Source organism: Colias eurytheme, chromosome 3 (assembly GCF_061535395.1).
Source record: "Colias eurytheme isolate Ceu_HAF_F1 chromosome 3, ilColEury1 Martin Lab GWU primary, whole genome shotgun sequence".
NCBI lineage: Eukaryota > Metazoa > Arthropoda > Insecta > Lepidoptera > Pieridae > Colias > Colias eurytheme.
In genome coordinates, this window is record NC_142982.1 from 2699252 (window position 1) to 2717170 (window position 17919).

Here is a 17919-nt window from a genome sequence, read left to right on the forward strand (position 1 = left end):
TTAGATGATACGTGTAATATGCAAGACCAAATCTAAAAAATAAAATATATATCAAACTAGATGATATGTTCAACGATTCTGTTTAATCAAAAACATAAAATATTAAAATTGACTCGATAAAAAAAAATCACCAAGTTAGCTCTAATTTTCACACTTTTACGTTTTCTACTTGACATGGTAATACTTATTATGATTTTTTTTCATAAACAATTATATTAAAACATTTGCAATATATTTGTCAGAGCATTTTGTGTAATTACTTTTAGTTTTGGTTTTATCTGCGATAAACCACTTTTATCGTGACAAAATCAAACGTTTATCTCGAGAAAAAAAGAGCGCCAAAAGTGGTTTATCGCAGATAAAACCAAAACTAAAAGTAATTACACAAAATGCTCTGACAAATATCTTGCAAATGTTTTAATATAATTGTTTATGAAAAAAAAATCATAATAAGTATTACCATGTCAAGTAGAAAACGTAAAAGTGTGAAAATTAGAGCTAACTTGGTGATTTTTTTTTATCGAGTCAATTTTAATATTTTATGTTTTTGATTAAACAGAATCGTTGAACATATCATCTAGTTTGATATATATTTTATTTTTTAGATTTGGTCTTGCATATTACACGTATCATCTAATAGAAGATTGGTTATTTTGCTTTATGCGCCCCCTTAACAGAAAGCCCTTTGCGTAATTTTTCAATAGTAGACTAGTATTCGTTAAAATATGTAATGAGAATGCTGGCGTAGGTACACTTCATGTTTATACTGCTTGGTTAAATACGTATTATACCAAAACTCACGAATAAGTAGGTAGGTACCCAGTTCTATACTTGATTTTTGTACAGTACTGACTACTAGTAGCTACCTCTAGAAGAGGGATAAGAAGTTAGTAAATATGGTTTTCCAATAGATGCGATACGTACGTTTCATTTTAACTAGTTAACAGTATATAATAATTAACACTAATACATTTATCTTTAAAGTTAAAAAGTACTTAATCGACTATCCATCGACCATCTCCTCTTGTTGGAACAGTGGGCCTTTGCCACAATCGATTGCTCCTCAGTTAAACACAAAGATTTATTTACTCAACCAGACCTTTTAGAAGCGCTTTTGGACGGTCAAAATGCAGACAATGATTGACCATTTACCATTGAAAATAAGCTCAACTGAAGCATATAAAAAAATCATTCTACAGGAGATACTTGACCATAAAGAAGCCTTTATTGTTGTACAGCTACATAAATTTGATGCCAATCATTGTAACATAACCCTTAAAAGACAACTTGAAGCGGGTACTAAAGATAACCAAAACATAAAAGGGATCATGACTGACTCGTTTCTTTAGGCTAATGGAAAACCTAATAGGTATTGTTTTATGTGACTGTTCTGGTAGTTGTAAAACCCCTTTATGATAGCTATCTACCAGCATTACATATAGGAGAAGTTGTACAATTATTTATTTATTGTATCGTAATATTTATGTCGATGCCATATGCCTATTGTCCTTGATACTTTTAGTTAGAAAACTTACGAATTAATTCCAAATGAAATGTTTAAGAATATATTTTTTATTTTTTGGAATAATAATTATGATTTATAAAAAGTCGAGGTGATTGCGCGGAAAATGTTAAACTATTGCATAGCTTCTATCGCGGGCCTTGAGCGCGGGGACCGAATCGAGAAATTCCGTAACGAAAAAACCTCACACTCCCCACTCCGACGGGCACGGAGGTGTGGCTTGAAGGCATTCTATGCAATAGCTTTACCGCGGCAGTTTACGAGTGCCACACGTCTTTTTTATTTTTATATAGTTAATGTTGATTTACACCAATAGCTGATATATTTTAAAATGTTTTAAAATAAAGCACAACAACGCATTATTGTATTAAAAAAGCTTTAAAAAGGGTTATGTTATTCATTGCAGAAGTGAATCATTGTTTCTATTTTTTTCTTTCACAACAGAGTCACGGTATCGGTTCGGTCTGCGCATCAATCATTATGCGGGTAGTTTTACAATTGAATTTCAATCAGAATGAATAAAGGTTCAGTAGGTAATGAATAAAGTATTGCATTGGCTTTCAAAGACTTTTCATGTACAATTGCGTATTTAAGAATTATTAAATATTTTATTACGGTTTTCTAATAAATATTGTGATTTGTGTCTGTTTGTGCTTCTAACTCAAGTATTCTATTTTTTATAATTAGTGGTGATCGATGTTTATTGGACCATCAAGGTTCCTTTTACAAAAGCTTGTCTCAATACATATTGCACGAGTTCCCGGTAAAGACTATGAAAGAGCTTTTTTAATAAATGTTAATCGTCAACCTGAAGCTAAATTATTATTGATGACGACCTTCTCAGAGAAGCTTCCCAAAATTTCACATTTGATATACATACTTGCGACTGTAGAAACATATAAGATAGATTATAATAGAATATATCTTTATACCGTAAAATAATTTGAACAGTTCAAGACATACTCATAAATTGAGTTTTATATAGCAGAGAACTACTAGTAAAAATACTATAATTACAATTGCAATGGGAAATATAAACAAAGATACGATATGCGTACGTCTGTTTTCTACCTATCGTTTGGATTGTAAGAGGATTGTAGAGAAAATTTGTTCTCACAAAGTTGGAATCATGAATGATAAGGATACTCATTCCTTGTTAGAACTATAATTTTGCCTAAAATTGGCAATTTTTTTTCAAAAATGTAATTACAAATAATTAATCAGAATTTTCATTATTTACATTAATTTACCATCGATATCGGTTGATCTTATTTAAAATTGAATACCAATCTCTTATTGTGGTGTGACTGTGTGAGGTCCTGCGTTCTTTGGAAGTGTTCGTGAAGTTATTGATCCGTAGATAAATCTGGTGGGTAAGGAACTAAGGAAGGACTTAATGCAGTGCAGCCAGTAATTTTCGTGCGTAATTCGGACCCACTGAAAAGGGAAAAAACATATAAAAATCTTTATTAAATAATTTGAATGCGAGAGAAACCTCGGGACATAGCTATATATAGTGTTGTACTTACACGTGTATTATTTAAATTTACTTGAAATTGGTTCAATTCTAGGTAAAATAAATAAATGATATTTTGAAAACAAACGTTATAATTCAGTGGAAATTCAACACTATAATGCTACTGATCCGGTGTTTTAAAGGCTTATATTACGAGAACAGTTAAAAGCAAATAAAAAATATAATTTTTAAAACAACGAACGAATGTACCTATTGTGTCCATTAACTAGTGACAGTCAGTTTTTTATATTATTTTGTTATTTTGAATGTTTTCAATGCTTCGGTTAAAATAAGAATATAATATTACAGTATTCACAATACCATACAAAATTCTATATTTAACACACACATACAGAAGAAATAAAAAAAAAATAAACATGTTAAATAGGCGGACTTATCGCTTACAAGCGATCTCTGCCAGGCAACCGTTATATAGGTTTTGTTTTGTGAAATAGAATTAGGTATTCACGTGTTTAAAGGACTATAGTATTTATAGATGTCCCAAACCATAGCCTTGCTGACTTACTCAAGAAACGTGACATACATGTTTATAGCGAATCAGTACATTTGGAGTTACTAGAGTTTGCATGGGTACAATGCAAATTCTTTAATTTTGTGGTTGCTTGTTGTATATGTAGATAGGTAACTTATATTAGAAATTAAACATTTTTAAATAAATGTTAAGTTATAAATAGAGGACTTTTGTTTGCTACGAATTAACTCAAAAACTCTGTTTTACAAATATTCCAAATTATTTTAATATTTTAGAAAACTATATGTTTTATTTATTTACTACCTATTTACTTAGCTTTTAAGCCATAATTTTTATTCCGGAATAAACCGGTCAAAACCAGAATCGATTACTGAGATTATTTTTTTCCGACCATTTATTTTTCTTTTTATCGCCTAAAATCATTAAAATACTACTGCATATAGGAGTTAAAATCAAGATATGTTATTATTTAGTTCTTTATCTATAGTAATATTTTGTGTTTTTGGTTTAAAGACGATCAAAGATTGTGAAGAATTATCTAATTGAAAATCTACGTTATGATTACGTGGATTAGGCCGCTTTTTGTTTTAGCCGACTTACTAATTAGTAATAGTGCTTTTTTGTGTTTGATTTTTTGATTAGGAAATTCATGATAACTGATAAAGTCAAACAGCTTGATAGTAATTGCAGTCGCAGGATAAATAATACATATTAATCATTTGTTATGATTATAATTATCTTAGCTTAATTTTCCGATTATTAGTTGTAGCTTTTCTCCGAAAAATTATTTGTACGGCGATTTGTCGGTATTATCAACTTCGATGTGATCGAGTGGTGAAAGAACCCATAGAATTTTAAATTATCCTATCCTACTAATATTATAAATGCGAAAGTTTGTGAGGATGTGTGTGTGTTTGTTACTCTTTCACACAAATACTACTGAACCTGTGGGCTGTGACTGAACCGATTACAATGAAATTTAAGAAGCCGCGGGCGGAAAGCTAGTCTCATATAATTTCACTTTTAATAATTTCAGAAGAATTAGTCGTATTAGTGCAATTTATTTAATAATCAAATTTTAGAAAATTTCATATGCAATTCCACCAAGAACAATAAAAATATACCTTATATTACATAATCTTAAAGTCGATATTTGATCATCAAGAAATTAAATTATACGCGCACAAAGCAAAGATGCGATATGAAGAACTAATTACTTGCCCTCGGGTTAAATTCTCGATTAGTTAATTGTTCCAGAACTTTATTAAAAGTCATGCTCAGAACTAAATATTGTTCTGGAAAGTTCTAGAAGGTTCCAGAATGAATTTCATACTGAGTCATTTGTATACTATGGTTACTTGTGTAATTTTCTTACTACCTAACTACTGGAAAAATAATAGTCTGTTTTTAATGATATACCTAAGTAAGGGAAAAGGATACAGTGCAATCATGTTAAATTAACGCGACCGTAGTCACGGGAATAAAGCTGTTTAGAACAAAAGTTTTGTAGTATACTCAATAGCTTTTAACATTTCTTTAAAGTTTAAATATTACGAAAACGATATTTAGATTTAACACTGACTTTTTCATACATTTATTTTAACTGACAGATAAGTTTAACAGAACATAATATCCCGAAGGTAGTATTAAAGAAATATGATTGTATAAAAAATATTTAACAAAAATCCGTTCAAAATATTGACTAAAATTACATAAATTGCAAAATCTATAGAAATATTTGAGTTTGTAGAACATAGTACCATAGTATAAAGTATTATATTATCTGTGATACGAATATTATATAAACTATATTTTACTGTACCTATATATACTTAATAACTGTCCTCCTACACGGATATTCTTTAACAAAACGAAAGTACAAAGGTCAAATTTGATTAATCGCTCAGATTGATTTCAATAGTCATGTGAAAATAATCTATATTGATTTTGATTTTTAATTAACTTCTGTCGCAATGGTCATCACTTAATAGTGGAGACATGTAGGTAAATTAGAAATAATTGCGTTAAATATCCTTTAAGTTTAAATTTGCATACGTATAATAATTAGTTATCATTGCAGTTCATCATATATATTTTACAATATATTATACAGGTAATATAAAAATGACTGTAATAATTTCATTACTCAAAAATTACCTACTATAATTTAATGAGGTAGCCACATATTTCTAAGAAATTAAAGAAGTACGAAGCAGAGAAGAAAACTTTTTAATGTTTTGCATTTCATATAGGTAGATTACTATATAAACCCATAAAAATGTGTTTAAGAAATAAAAATCTGATAAATGAAATTATTTGCTCGTGTACGAAATTCATAGCAGTTCTAAACTGGACTAAACAAACCTATTGAAATCCGCGCTTTGATATTCTGTATTACTTTCACAGAGAACAAAATATCGCATACTAGCTGCGCTCCCCGGTTTCACCCGCGTGGCTCCGCTCCTGTTGGTCTTAGCGAGATGATAATATATAGCTTATAGCCTTCCTCGACGAATGGGCTATCTAACACCGAAAGAATTTTCAAATCGGACTGGTAGTTCCCGAGATAAGCGCGTTCAAACAAACAAACAAACTCTTCAGCTTTATAATATTAGTATAGATTATTACACAAAACATCACTAATTCAGTTTCATTAGAATTCATGATTTAGTTCTACCATATTCTGGAATCTTCTATCATTACTCCATTGAATTATTCATTTGTATTATGATATGAATGAAAGAAAAAATGAGCGATAACTTACAATGGTGAACATAAATATTAAAGAGTAGATCCGAAATGTGATTGCTCATATATAAATATCAGTTTCGGACATGACAGCGAAATGAGAGGAAATCTTGGCTTCTAGGGATTATTACGTAACAACCATTGAATACATACTAAAGCTTGCGACTTCGTTTGTTTCAAGTTTGCTATTTTCGGTAATACGAGCGGTTTATGCAAGAGGTTCCTTTGCAAGAACTTTATAGAGAACGCCATATTGCACGCCTCATAAGCGAAGCGTTGAGGTGGGTACTACTGTTGGTTAGGGAGCCAGGTGCAAATTTGGTTCATTATTTCCTCTCAAGAGATAATTCGTCAGACGCATGAGAGTATAGTATTATAAAGCCTCGTGAACGTCAGCTGGCGCTCGGTTGGGGGGGTGAGCGGTTGTAGCCTCCCACGCACATAGGAAAAAAAATACATTCATTCATTCATTTCCTCTCAGCTAAAAATTTGTCAAATTGTAGCTAACCCAATATCTCAACGAAAAAAAATAGTCAGCTGGTTACAACATGGTGTATTATACGTCAGCTGGTGTCTCGAACATGAAAGTTAAATTTAAAGAAAAATTTATTTTCCGTTATTTCCTCTCAAACAAAAATTTACCTGATGATAGCTTATATGTAACTGTGGATAAATATATATGTCAGCTGGCTGTATCTTGGTGGAAAAACCGTCAGCTGATACGGGAGGCTACAACCGCTCTTCCCCCCAACCGAGCTCCAGCTGACGTTCACGAGGCTTCATAATACTATACTTTGATGCATTTTACTAATTACCGCTTGAGAGGAACTTGGTCATAAAATCTGCTGCTGGCTCCCGGACCATGTCACTTCGCGCAAAACATCTGATTTTTCAAACTTATAATGTCTTTATGTTTCATACATTGCACTTGTAAGATAATACATACACACACATATTAAGAAAAAACACTATTTTTAACGTTCATGATATTTTTGATGTCATTTTTGTTATTTAAACTAGTTAAAAAACAGTTTAAAAAAGTTCTGTCTTGGACGTCCGTGTGTCTGTATGTGCGGATCCTTTTTCTTGTTAACACGATAGCGACCGAAATACTTTACTAATCGAGTCTTTTTTTTTCTCTTACGCTTGAGTATGCTCAGGAATAGAACCCTTTCATTTTTCAGGGTCTGATTCGATGTGGTTTAATTGTTATTAAATAAACAAAAATAATAATTAATAAATATTTATTAAAAAAAATTATGAGGCGTGCACTTTTGGATTTTCCAAATTATTTTTTCATCTCTTAATAACAATCTTAATATATATATATAAATCTCGTGTCACAATGTTTGTCCTCAATGGAATCCTAAACCACTTAGCCGATTATCCCATTGACCACCGTAAGGCCCGATCGGGGCGCGACACAATAGATTTTCTATTGTGTCTGTGATTCCGAGGACTGATGGATTAAAATAAAATTCGCACACCATGTGCAGTTCGATCTAACTTGAGAGATAGGATAGGTTTTATCCCGGAAATCCCTCGGGAACGGGAACTATGCGGGTTTTTCTTTGAAAAAGCGGGCGAAGCCGCGGGTGGAAAGCTAGTTACCTATGTATAATATACTCATATATGTTTGAAAGTATAAATAGTAAGTACATATTATATCATTGGTCTATAAATGTTAATATACAGTGAGTAGGTACTTCTGATATGTATTATTATTATTTTTTTATATCAGGCAGCCTTGCCCATATATTATTAGTAGTACTTATTCTAGTGTTAGTAAAAATACATATTTATTTTCAGATTTAAGAGTTTTATTTCAATGTGAATAAAGATGTTTCCAATTTATGTTTCAGCACAATGCATGTAGTTGAGTAGGTAAGAGTCGTTAAAATGAAAAGGTCGACAGGAAGATACTACCTTTAACCTATAATTACTTACGTATAAAATCTAAATGCATTTCTTTCTATAGATTATCGACATTATGACTTTTATAAACATGAATAAGCAATATCCGATCCATGCAACTTTGCTTGCTCTCAAAGGAATATTTTTCCCATTATTGCAACGTTTTTTATTATCTAATGTTCTATTGTTATCGTTATATTAAAGCATTCCTTGATAAAAGGGTTATGCAACTAGCATTAGAACTAATAACTAATTTCTCTCTGTACGTCTGGTTGTCTGGAAAAATCGCTATATAGCGATAAGCCCGCCATTTGTTTAAAATCACAATTCGATTAAGTTTTATAGTAAAGTTATAGAGCAATAAAGTATACATAAAAATGATTTTGCGATTCAAACCAGTAATTCCCGAGATTAGTACACACAAACAAACTCTTCAGCTTTAAAACATTAGTATAATGTATACTATTATGTATTCTGTGACATTAGTATAGATTTCGCAATTAAACACACCATTCGTTATATTAGTATGACACATTCTGGATGTTATCCAGAACTCAATGCTCGTTTGGGAGTGATCTTGTTAACTATCGAAGATTTTAATTTTTAGAAATAATTATTATTAATAGAAGTAAGATCGTTAATAATCGGTTTTATTTGTATGAAACCCAAGAAATGGCACCAATAGTTTATTTTAAGCATACAAATATGTAGTTATTTAGTAAATAAAAATAATACATTGTACATTGCAATAATACATTGCCTGGCAGAGATGGCTTTGAGCCATAAGGCCGCCGTTTGTACATTTTAAATGGTTTTGTTTTATGTACTTTCATTGTAATATTTTGTACAATAAAGAGTAAATAAATAAATAAATAAATAAATAAATAAATACATTTGTATTATTTGGATGATTATTTACAATTTATTTGTCCAGAAGTAATAATTATTCAGTATTACAATGTATATAAAATGGCAATAATATAAAGCTTTAAAATTTTGTTTCATTATTATAATAAATTAAGGAATGTTACTCAATCAGCCCATATTATAAAGCTGATTCATTTTACAATTGGTTTCAATTCCACAGTGAATCACCAATTATGTACAATATAAGGTCTTTAACTTCTAAAAGAGAGACAATAATCTGGGGGCACGGTAGTGCCCCGCCAAGACGAGCCAAGCGACTACGCGCACTCATAAAATAAAAACTACTGGGTCTATCCGAATAAATTTTTATGGGACCAATTCGACATCATCCCGCATCGAACAAAAAAAGAATCACGTAAATCGGTTCAGAAACCTCGGAGTAATCGGTGTACATACATAAAAAAAACATACCGGCCGAATTGATAACCTCCTCCTTTTTTTGAAGTCGGTTAAAAAGTGCAAAGGAAGTCTAGTTGAATGAATAAGAATGAATAAATGTGTGAGTTCTAACTTTTCTTTGATTTGTCGAGACGGTGTTGAAATTTTACTCTCAACGTGCCTAAAGAAGTTTCACTTCAAAAAATCTCAAGCCTGTAGCCTTCCTAGTAGGTCTGTATTTATTTACTACTAGCTGCGCTCCGCGGTTTCACTCGCGTGGCTCCGCTCCTGTTGGTCTTAGCGTAATGATATATAGCCTAGCCTTCCTCGATGAATGGGCTATCTAACACCGATATAAAATTCAAATCGGACCAGTAGTTCCTGAGATTAGCGCGTTCATTCAAACAAACATACAAACAAACAAACAAACTCTTCAGCTTTATAATATTATTAAGTAGTATAGATTCATGAAACTCTGATAGGGATGTAAGGCCAAACTTATGAAATTACATGATCGTCCTTGACACGTGGACATACACCATAGATAATAAAATATATAGATAAGTAAAGTAAACGCGTAAATCTATGGATTAACTCTTATAAACGGTTACAAAATCGTCACGTGGTGATAAATATTAATCCTTGCTAATCGTTACGTGTCTTTCATAATATTATAAATGCAAAGGTATTTTGTTTGTATTTCTTTCACGTCGTAACGGAGTAGGTACTCAGTCACTCACCTATCTCCAGACACAAAAATCCCACCAAAAACATTTTCATGTAAAATGTTGCCAAGACGAGTCCATATGACTCGCACTGTCAAAAAGTTATCAGATCTCATGTAGAGCCAAGCTTCTAACACTACACGCCCTAACTCTACAAGGCCTAACTTCACAAACTCTACACCTTAGTCAAAATATGTGGCTTGGCCATTTCGCTACATTCACATCGGCGTAATGTGTTATACAATAGTTCTTGTAGTAACGAACGGCCAAGCCACATATTTTGACTAAGGTGTAGAGTTTGTGAAGTTAGGCCTTGTAGAGTTAGGGCGTGTAGTGTTAGAAGCTTGGCTCTACATGAGATCTGATAACTTTTTGACAGTGCGAGTCATATGGACTCGTCTTGGCAACATTTTACATGAAAATGTTTTTGGTGGGATTTCATTTCTTTTTGTAAGTTGTTTGTAACAAATTTTTATATTTTTAGCTACTGTGTGGACGTAAGAGGCAGGAGACGTTCGCAACACTTCTATTCATTCATATTTATATGAATGAATAGAAGTGTTGAAGTGTGTGTCTGAAGTATATGTCTCAATATATGTCGATTAAATTTTTATTTTTATTTTTTAACAAGGAGTACCTATACATATACAGGGTGTCCCAAAACTCAACGTCAAGCCAAAACAGGGCGATAGGATTGATTGTAACCATCATGAGAAAAATCTGAAAAAAAATCTATTCCATGCAGTTTGAAAAATATGGGCATTTAAGAAAAACCTAAAAATTTGGTCAACCTGTAACTATTTTTCGGTTATTTTGGTTAATTTTTATTATTTTTGTTCATTTAAACTTTGGAACCGTAACCCTAAATAACATTTCTAGAACCACAGTCAAAAATAATGACACAATTGCCCCAAGTTTCCTTGAATTGAAGACTATTTGTTAAACTATGAATTTAAAATTTTCAAAATTTGTCGACTTTGACGGCCCCTCCTTTAAAAAAAATGTACTAGAGTATCTTGGCAAGTGCCATTAAAAGTTGGCGCATTTAATCAGGATTGTAAAATAGTACAATACTTGTTAGTTTCATACTAAAAAAAATGAATGAAAAAATAAAAACCTCAAGTAACCCGATTTTTGCTAACCCATTTTATTTAGTTAAAATGTTTTTCATTCGCACAAACTCTTTGTAGGTTCTTAGTTTTACGGCAAAATGATGAGAGAGATGGATAGTGGACATGTTTGCCATGAGTGAGCGAGACAGATAGTGACGCCGTTTCGTTCCGATCGTGTTTAGTGCAAGTAAGAGATTTCCTTGACCAGGAATATCCGGGAAGGTGGATTGGACGTTCAGGCACTATCTCGTGGCCAGCCCGTTCCCCAGATTTAAATCCCCTGGATTTTTTTATTGGGGCGTTCTCCAAGAAAAAGTTTATTCAAAGCCCATTGAGCGAGTAGCCGAGCTGCGTGAACGAATTTCTCAAGCTGCTGAGGACACCAACTCTCGAGGATATGCCCGGCTAATAAGTAAATCTTTTTTAAGAAGATGTAGGGCGTGTATTGAGGCTGATGGTAAACAATTTGAACATTTATTGTAATAAAAAATGTTATTTCCCTATCTGACTTTTATTTCAATAAACCTAAAGTAAACTAGGTCAAGATTTTTAATTATTTTTTTAATTTTACTTACTTTTGTTGACTTTGGTAAAAGTGGCGTCACTATCTGTCTCGCTCACTCATGGCAAACATGTCCACTATCCATCTCTCTTATCATTTTGCCGTAAAACTAAGAACCTACCAAGAGTTTGTGCGAATAAAAAACATTTTAACTGAATAAAATGGGTTAGCAAAAATCGGGTTACTTGAGGTTTTTATTTTTTCATTCATTTTTTTTAGTATGAAACTAACAAGTATTGTACTTTTTTACAATCCTGATTAAATGCGCCAACTTTTAATGGCACTTGCCAAGATACTCTAGTACATTTTTTTTAAAGGAGGGGCCGTCAAAGTCGACAAATTTTGAAAATTTTAAATTCATAGTTTAACAAATAGTCTTCAATTCAAGGAAACTTGGGGCAATTGTGTCATTATTTTTGACTGTGGTTAGAGGTGGTGGTGTATATATCTAGGGGAACCAAGTTTTAGATTATTAGATTAGACCTCTAGCGTCATCAAAATTTAATTTAAAATTACAGGTCTCATACAAACTCCCATCCCCTAGTTTAAGGGGTTGGGGGATGAAAGTTACAAGTTTTATAATTTTTTTGTTGTTTGTGTGCTAATACTAGCTTACATATAAAATTTCAGCTTTCTAGGGCATTAGGAAATACCTTAAGAATTTTGATGATCATCAGTGAGTCAGTGACGAAATTAGCGTTTTTTAGATATAAATAAAATCTGAAGTATAAAAGCTAATGTAATTAAAACTTAATATGTTCAATAAGTCCGCTATTGACAATATATCCCGAAAATTTTGTTGATCTAGCATAATCCAAACCCAAGTTATGAGGGTTCAAAAAAACGTCGAAGCGCTTCGAGAAAAGGTAGGTAGTGCCCGTGCGCGTAGTCGCTTGGCTCGTCTTGGCGGGGCACTACCGTGCCCCCAGATTCCTTTGCGAAGATTAAATATATATAAAGGCTAACAAATAGGCTGTCCCAGTAATAATAGTAAACTCAATCTTAAACATTAATAATTCTATGTATATTGAAATATACTTCTTCTACAACCAAACATGGTGCAAAGCATGGTTTTACCATTGAACACCGGTTCAGAAAGCGATTCCTACAGCGAAGAGGCGGCAAGTAAGTGCCCAAGAACTAAGTAAATATACTAGTAACTAGCTTACCGCCCGCGGCTTCGCCCGCTTTGTCTAAAACCTAATAATTATATACTAAAACCTTCCTCTTGAATCACTCGTTGCTTAGTTTTAAAGATTTAAGCATACATAGGGACATAGGTACATAGGGACAGAGAAAGCGACTTTGTTTTATACTATGTAGTGAAGTATAGATGGACTCAAACACTGATAAAGTTCTCTTTGTAAAAGGATATTTAAGAAACGGACAAGCCTTCTATATTCCACTAAGTGTGTTCTTTAAACTCTATATCCTGATGGAAAAGTAATAACAAAAGAGTAAGAAAGATCTCACTACTTTATTAGATTTCATTCCACATTTCCAACTTCTATATGAACTATTAAGACAGAACAGAAATTAAATACAAATAAAATATAATAAACTAGATTTCCGCCCGCGGCTTCGCCCGCGTTGCAAAGGAAAACCTGCATAGTTCCCGTTCCCGTGGGATTTCCGGGATAAAAACTATCCTATGTGTTAATCCAAGTTACCCTCTATATGTGTGCTAAATTTCATTGTAATCGGTTCAGTAGTTTTTACGTGAAAGAGTAACAAACATCCATACATCCATACATTCTTACAAACTTTCGCCTTTATAATACATATATATTAGATTTAGGACAATAAGGACATAATAATAAAAAAATCTCAATTTCAATAATACACCCCAACAAATTAAGTTACGTCTTTTCCTACAGATAACATATTACTATACTATATCCTCTGTAATATTCAATATTCATTTATATTAAATTCTCATATAAACTTCAAAAACACACCTGACACCTCCAAGTTTTAGATGAAAATGGAGTCGAAGTTCCCTGAGGAGAATACAGAATCAGCTTTTGCTATTTTCTGATGTTCTTGTTTGTATCTCGATGGATAAAACTTATTATTGGCTTTAAAATACATTTTTATAATATTCATTCGTAGAATCGAGGAGGATTATGAAAATGGTTAATATAAAAGGATATTTAGATAATTATAATGTCGGTTTCTTTGTTATTGATTTTTTATTTCAGAACTAAAATTGTTCTTAATAATTCATTATAAACGATCGCATATAATGTAATAATAAAATAAATTTCATGACCAAGTACTAACTCAAAATATAAATAATTGCTCCTGGTTTTCATGTGAAAGAATGCGATATTAGAAAGTGTTGGAGAACCTAGTTCTAATATAATGTTCGTTAATTAATGGTAACCATATTTGATTTGTTAATACGGAAACTGACTGTTTATACTGTGTGTGTTTTCGACGGGCCCTGGAGGGAAAGTACTTGAAATACTGGAGATAGCAAATTTTGCTGACAGAAAAACATTCCTTTATTTTTATAAAAACAAATAGAACTGTATTCAATAATTCACTTGCTTCGACCAGGGATCGATCTAACTAAAAATTAAAAAAATTGTTATTTTATTCCTCAATCAAGAAACACAGAATAGAAGTGATTATATCGTCGTATTCACATTTCACACCCTCTACATGCAGGAAAGTCCCTTAAATTTCGATTTAAATGTAAATGTTATTTATTTAGGCCAAGTGATGGACCCTTACTAAATATTTTATGTAAAGCTAAACATTCGTACTTTCGCACTATTTGCCTTTAAGGGTTAGTGTACAGACCTTTTGAAGACGTGAATAATTTATAGGTTAGAGAGACATAGTCAAGTAATGTGAAATATTGCTTGAAATAACATCAGTTTTTATGTACTTGGTTTGTAAGAGAATTCGTTTTGCAGATTTATTATTATACACATATTTGTGCGACATAGTCCAGGAAAAATAATGTAAAATATTGAATCCATACTAATATTATTTGTGCGACATAGTCCAGTAAAAATAATGTAAAATATTGAATCCATACTAATATTATACTAAATGCGAAAGTAACTCTGTCTGTCTGTCTGTTACTCAATCACGCCTTAACTACTGAACCAATTTGCATGAAATTTGGTATAGTGATATTTTGATACCCGAGAAAGGACATAGGCTACTTTTTACCCCGGGTCATAGAATAGGTTTTATTCCGGAAATCCCACGGGAACGGGAACTATGCGGGTTTTTCTTTTACTGTGCGGGCGATGCCGCGGGTGGAAAGCTAGTGTTAAATATTGCTTAAAATAACATTAGTTTTCGTTTACTAGATTTGGAGGAGAATTAGTTTTGCAGATTTATTTGTATAGATTAAGTCATTGGTTTCTTAGAATTGTTGACACTGTTGCTAAGAATTTCACACTCTTTTATGATTTCCTATATAAATAAGTAGTTTTGATCCTACTGTAATGGATTTCTGCAATCTTAAATATTTTGAAAACTGTAATGTTCTCTTTACTCGTACGTTATATGATTTTCTTGCTTCCTTTTTCATAGTAATTCTGTACACTCTATGAAAATATAATTTAATCTCAAAACAAATCAGTTCAGATGAAATAGGTACCCAAAAGAGGTACCCAATGTAGGTATTTCTAATTTATTAATAAAACATACATTTATTTATAAGTATATAAGAACTTAGACAATTTAACATCGCGAAGAAAGCCTTTCAACCCATTTTGACATGACCAGAGGCCATTGCCTAAAAACATGAGTCCAAAAGTAAAGCTGTCAACTGTCCTACAATGAAGACCCAGCTTTATACCACATGTCAACTGTTCAGCAGTGAAAACACAACCTTATTTTATTAGCACATTATTAAAACAACAGCTTTCAACTCTCCTTTTCATCCACAGTTTTCACCTTTAGGCGACAAGTCGACCGAAAAATTAAAAAGTCATCACGTATATATACTAATGTATGGGCTTTGTTTTTGTCATGTTTAGAACGGAAATGTTTTCTATAGATAACATATCTAGATTTAACGATAACAGAAACCAATTGTCCTATCTATAGTTTTGTTTATAATGTCTTACTACATCGCCTTCAAAATTTCCGAATTAGATCAAATTTAAATGGAGCCAAACCGCCAGCTTTTGATTAATAAAAATCTTCAAAATCGGTTCACCCCTTAGATCAAAGGTTCATCCAGTCGAAAGTTCTGAGGTAACAAAGCTCAATATTGCTCAATACAATCGAATTGATGAAACCTCGAACTGTGAACCTCCTCTTTTTTTGAATTCGTATGATAATATATATTAGGTTACATTAATACATTGAAAATCTATAGGTACTTATATTATAAAGCTGAAGAGTTTGTTTGTTGGTTTGAACGCGCTAATCTCAGGTCTCATCTCACTACTGGTCCGATTTGAAAAATTCTTTCGGTGTTAGATAGCCCATTTATCGAGGAAGGCTATAGGCTACAGGAGCGGGTGAGACCGCGGGGCGCAGCTATTGTAACATAAGGTTTAGATATACATAGATAGAGCCTAATAAGTGGTAAAGTTTTCAAAGCAATAAAACTGACAAGGACTCGAAGGCGGTTGAAATAAAACGGGGTCCATAAATTAAACAGATTTGTCTAGCTATCTTCATATTATTCGAATCCCTTGCTCCATAATATGGCGAAGAAAAGCATCGTAAGTACTCTTCAAGGTAAGTAAAGTCAAAAACATGAAAGTTTTTGACTTGTATCCTTCCGCCGCTGAAGACACCAAAACGGTCTTATAGAAGAAGATTTACATAAAGGTTCATAATTTTTGATGTTATTATTGTAGTACTTTAAAATACGTTACAGCTAACGAGTTAAAAGATAAAATAATTTGATTAATTTGTTTCAATTAAAAATAGAAGCAGCATTTTCGAATACAGCAAAATATATTTTATGTTTAAATGTATAAAGTTTATATTTGAGGTATTTTCGCGAACGGATATTTCGGTGTTGCCAACAAATTTTACGTTTATAGGAAATCAGTATTCATAAATTAATTAAAGTTACACACATGATTAAGTTTATAAATAAATTATATGTGTATGAATATAATAATTCAATTATAATAATTATGTAAGTACTGCTCTATTAATTGCTTTTTACTGCCTCCTTGGTACAGAGGTTGACGCGTGAGCGTAGAACTGAGGGCTCCTGGGTTCGATTCGACGAAGAAAAAAAAATGTCTCGGTCTGGCAGGACACAGAAGGCTGATCACCTACTTGTCTCTAAAGAAAATCGATCAGTGAAACAGATGTATGAATAATGCATCTGCCCCTTACCCAACTAGGGGGCACGGGACTTCACACATAAATTGCTTTTTAAAACTATTACATTTTGTTAAATAAAGAAAATAAATGAAGAACAACCATTAATTTGAATAAGTACACATTTCGATTAATTGCCACGACACCACGACGCATAATTAATCATTGTGCAAAATTTATTACCTGTCCAAATATTAAATTTCAACTCCTTAACGACCACTTTGCACTCCCTATAAATTCACAAAATCCAAAACAGCAGACAAACGAACATTATCCTTGCACTTCCAAATCGAACAAAAAGTATGTAAACAGTAAACACTAAACGTTAGATTTAAATATTTAAATTTCGCACATTTCGGCTCCGAATGCCGTTAAGATGGCAGGAATAGACACGTGCAATCGTCGCCCTTTCTCAAACGGTACTGAATACTGAAAGCGGTGGGCGAAATCGCCGTGAATGCAACAAGTATAAATATTTTCGTGTATAGCACACCTCGGAAGGCTTTTTGAAGAGCCATTTCAGACTAGCGTATTTTTTAGCCGGTGTACGGTCGTTTCAGAATTCGCGCTTACACGCGCGCTACATTACGCGCTTTAGAAAACCGGACACGAGTCGGGCATATATCGGCGTGTTTACATAACCGGTAGTGTCGATATGTATAGTGTATACGATACGTTGTTACGATACGAGCTCTACGGGCTCTAT

General features: G+C 32.5%; 1 protein-coding gene across 1 annotated transcript in view; it reads right to left on the bottom strand.

The window, feature by feature from the left end:
* Nucleotides 1-17681, bottom strand: part of LOC149909403 (beta-arrestin-1-like) — a 57285-nt gene extending 39604 nt beyond the window's left edge. Inside the window, exon 1 of the mRNA XM_090120163.1 lies at nucleotides 17397-17681. The gene's annotated coding sequence lies outside the window, so the exon portion shown is untranslated. The remainder of the gene's footprint in view (nucleotides 1-17396) is intronic.
* Between the last annotated feature and the right edge of the window lie 238 nt (nucleotides 17682-17919).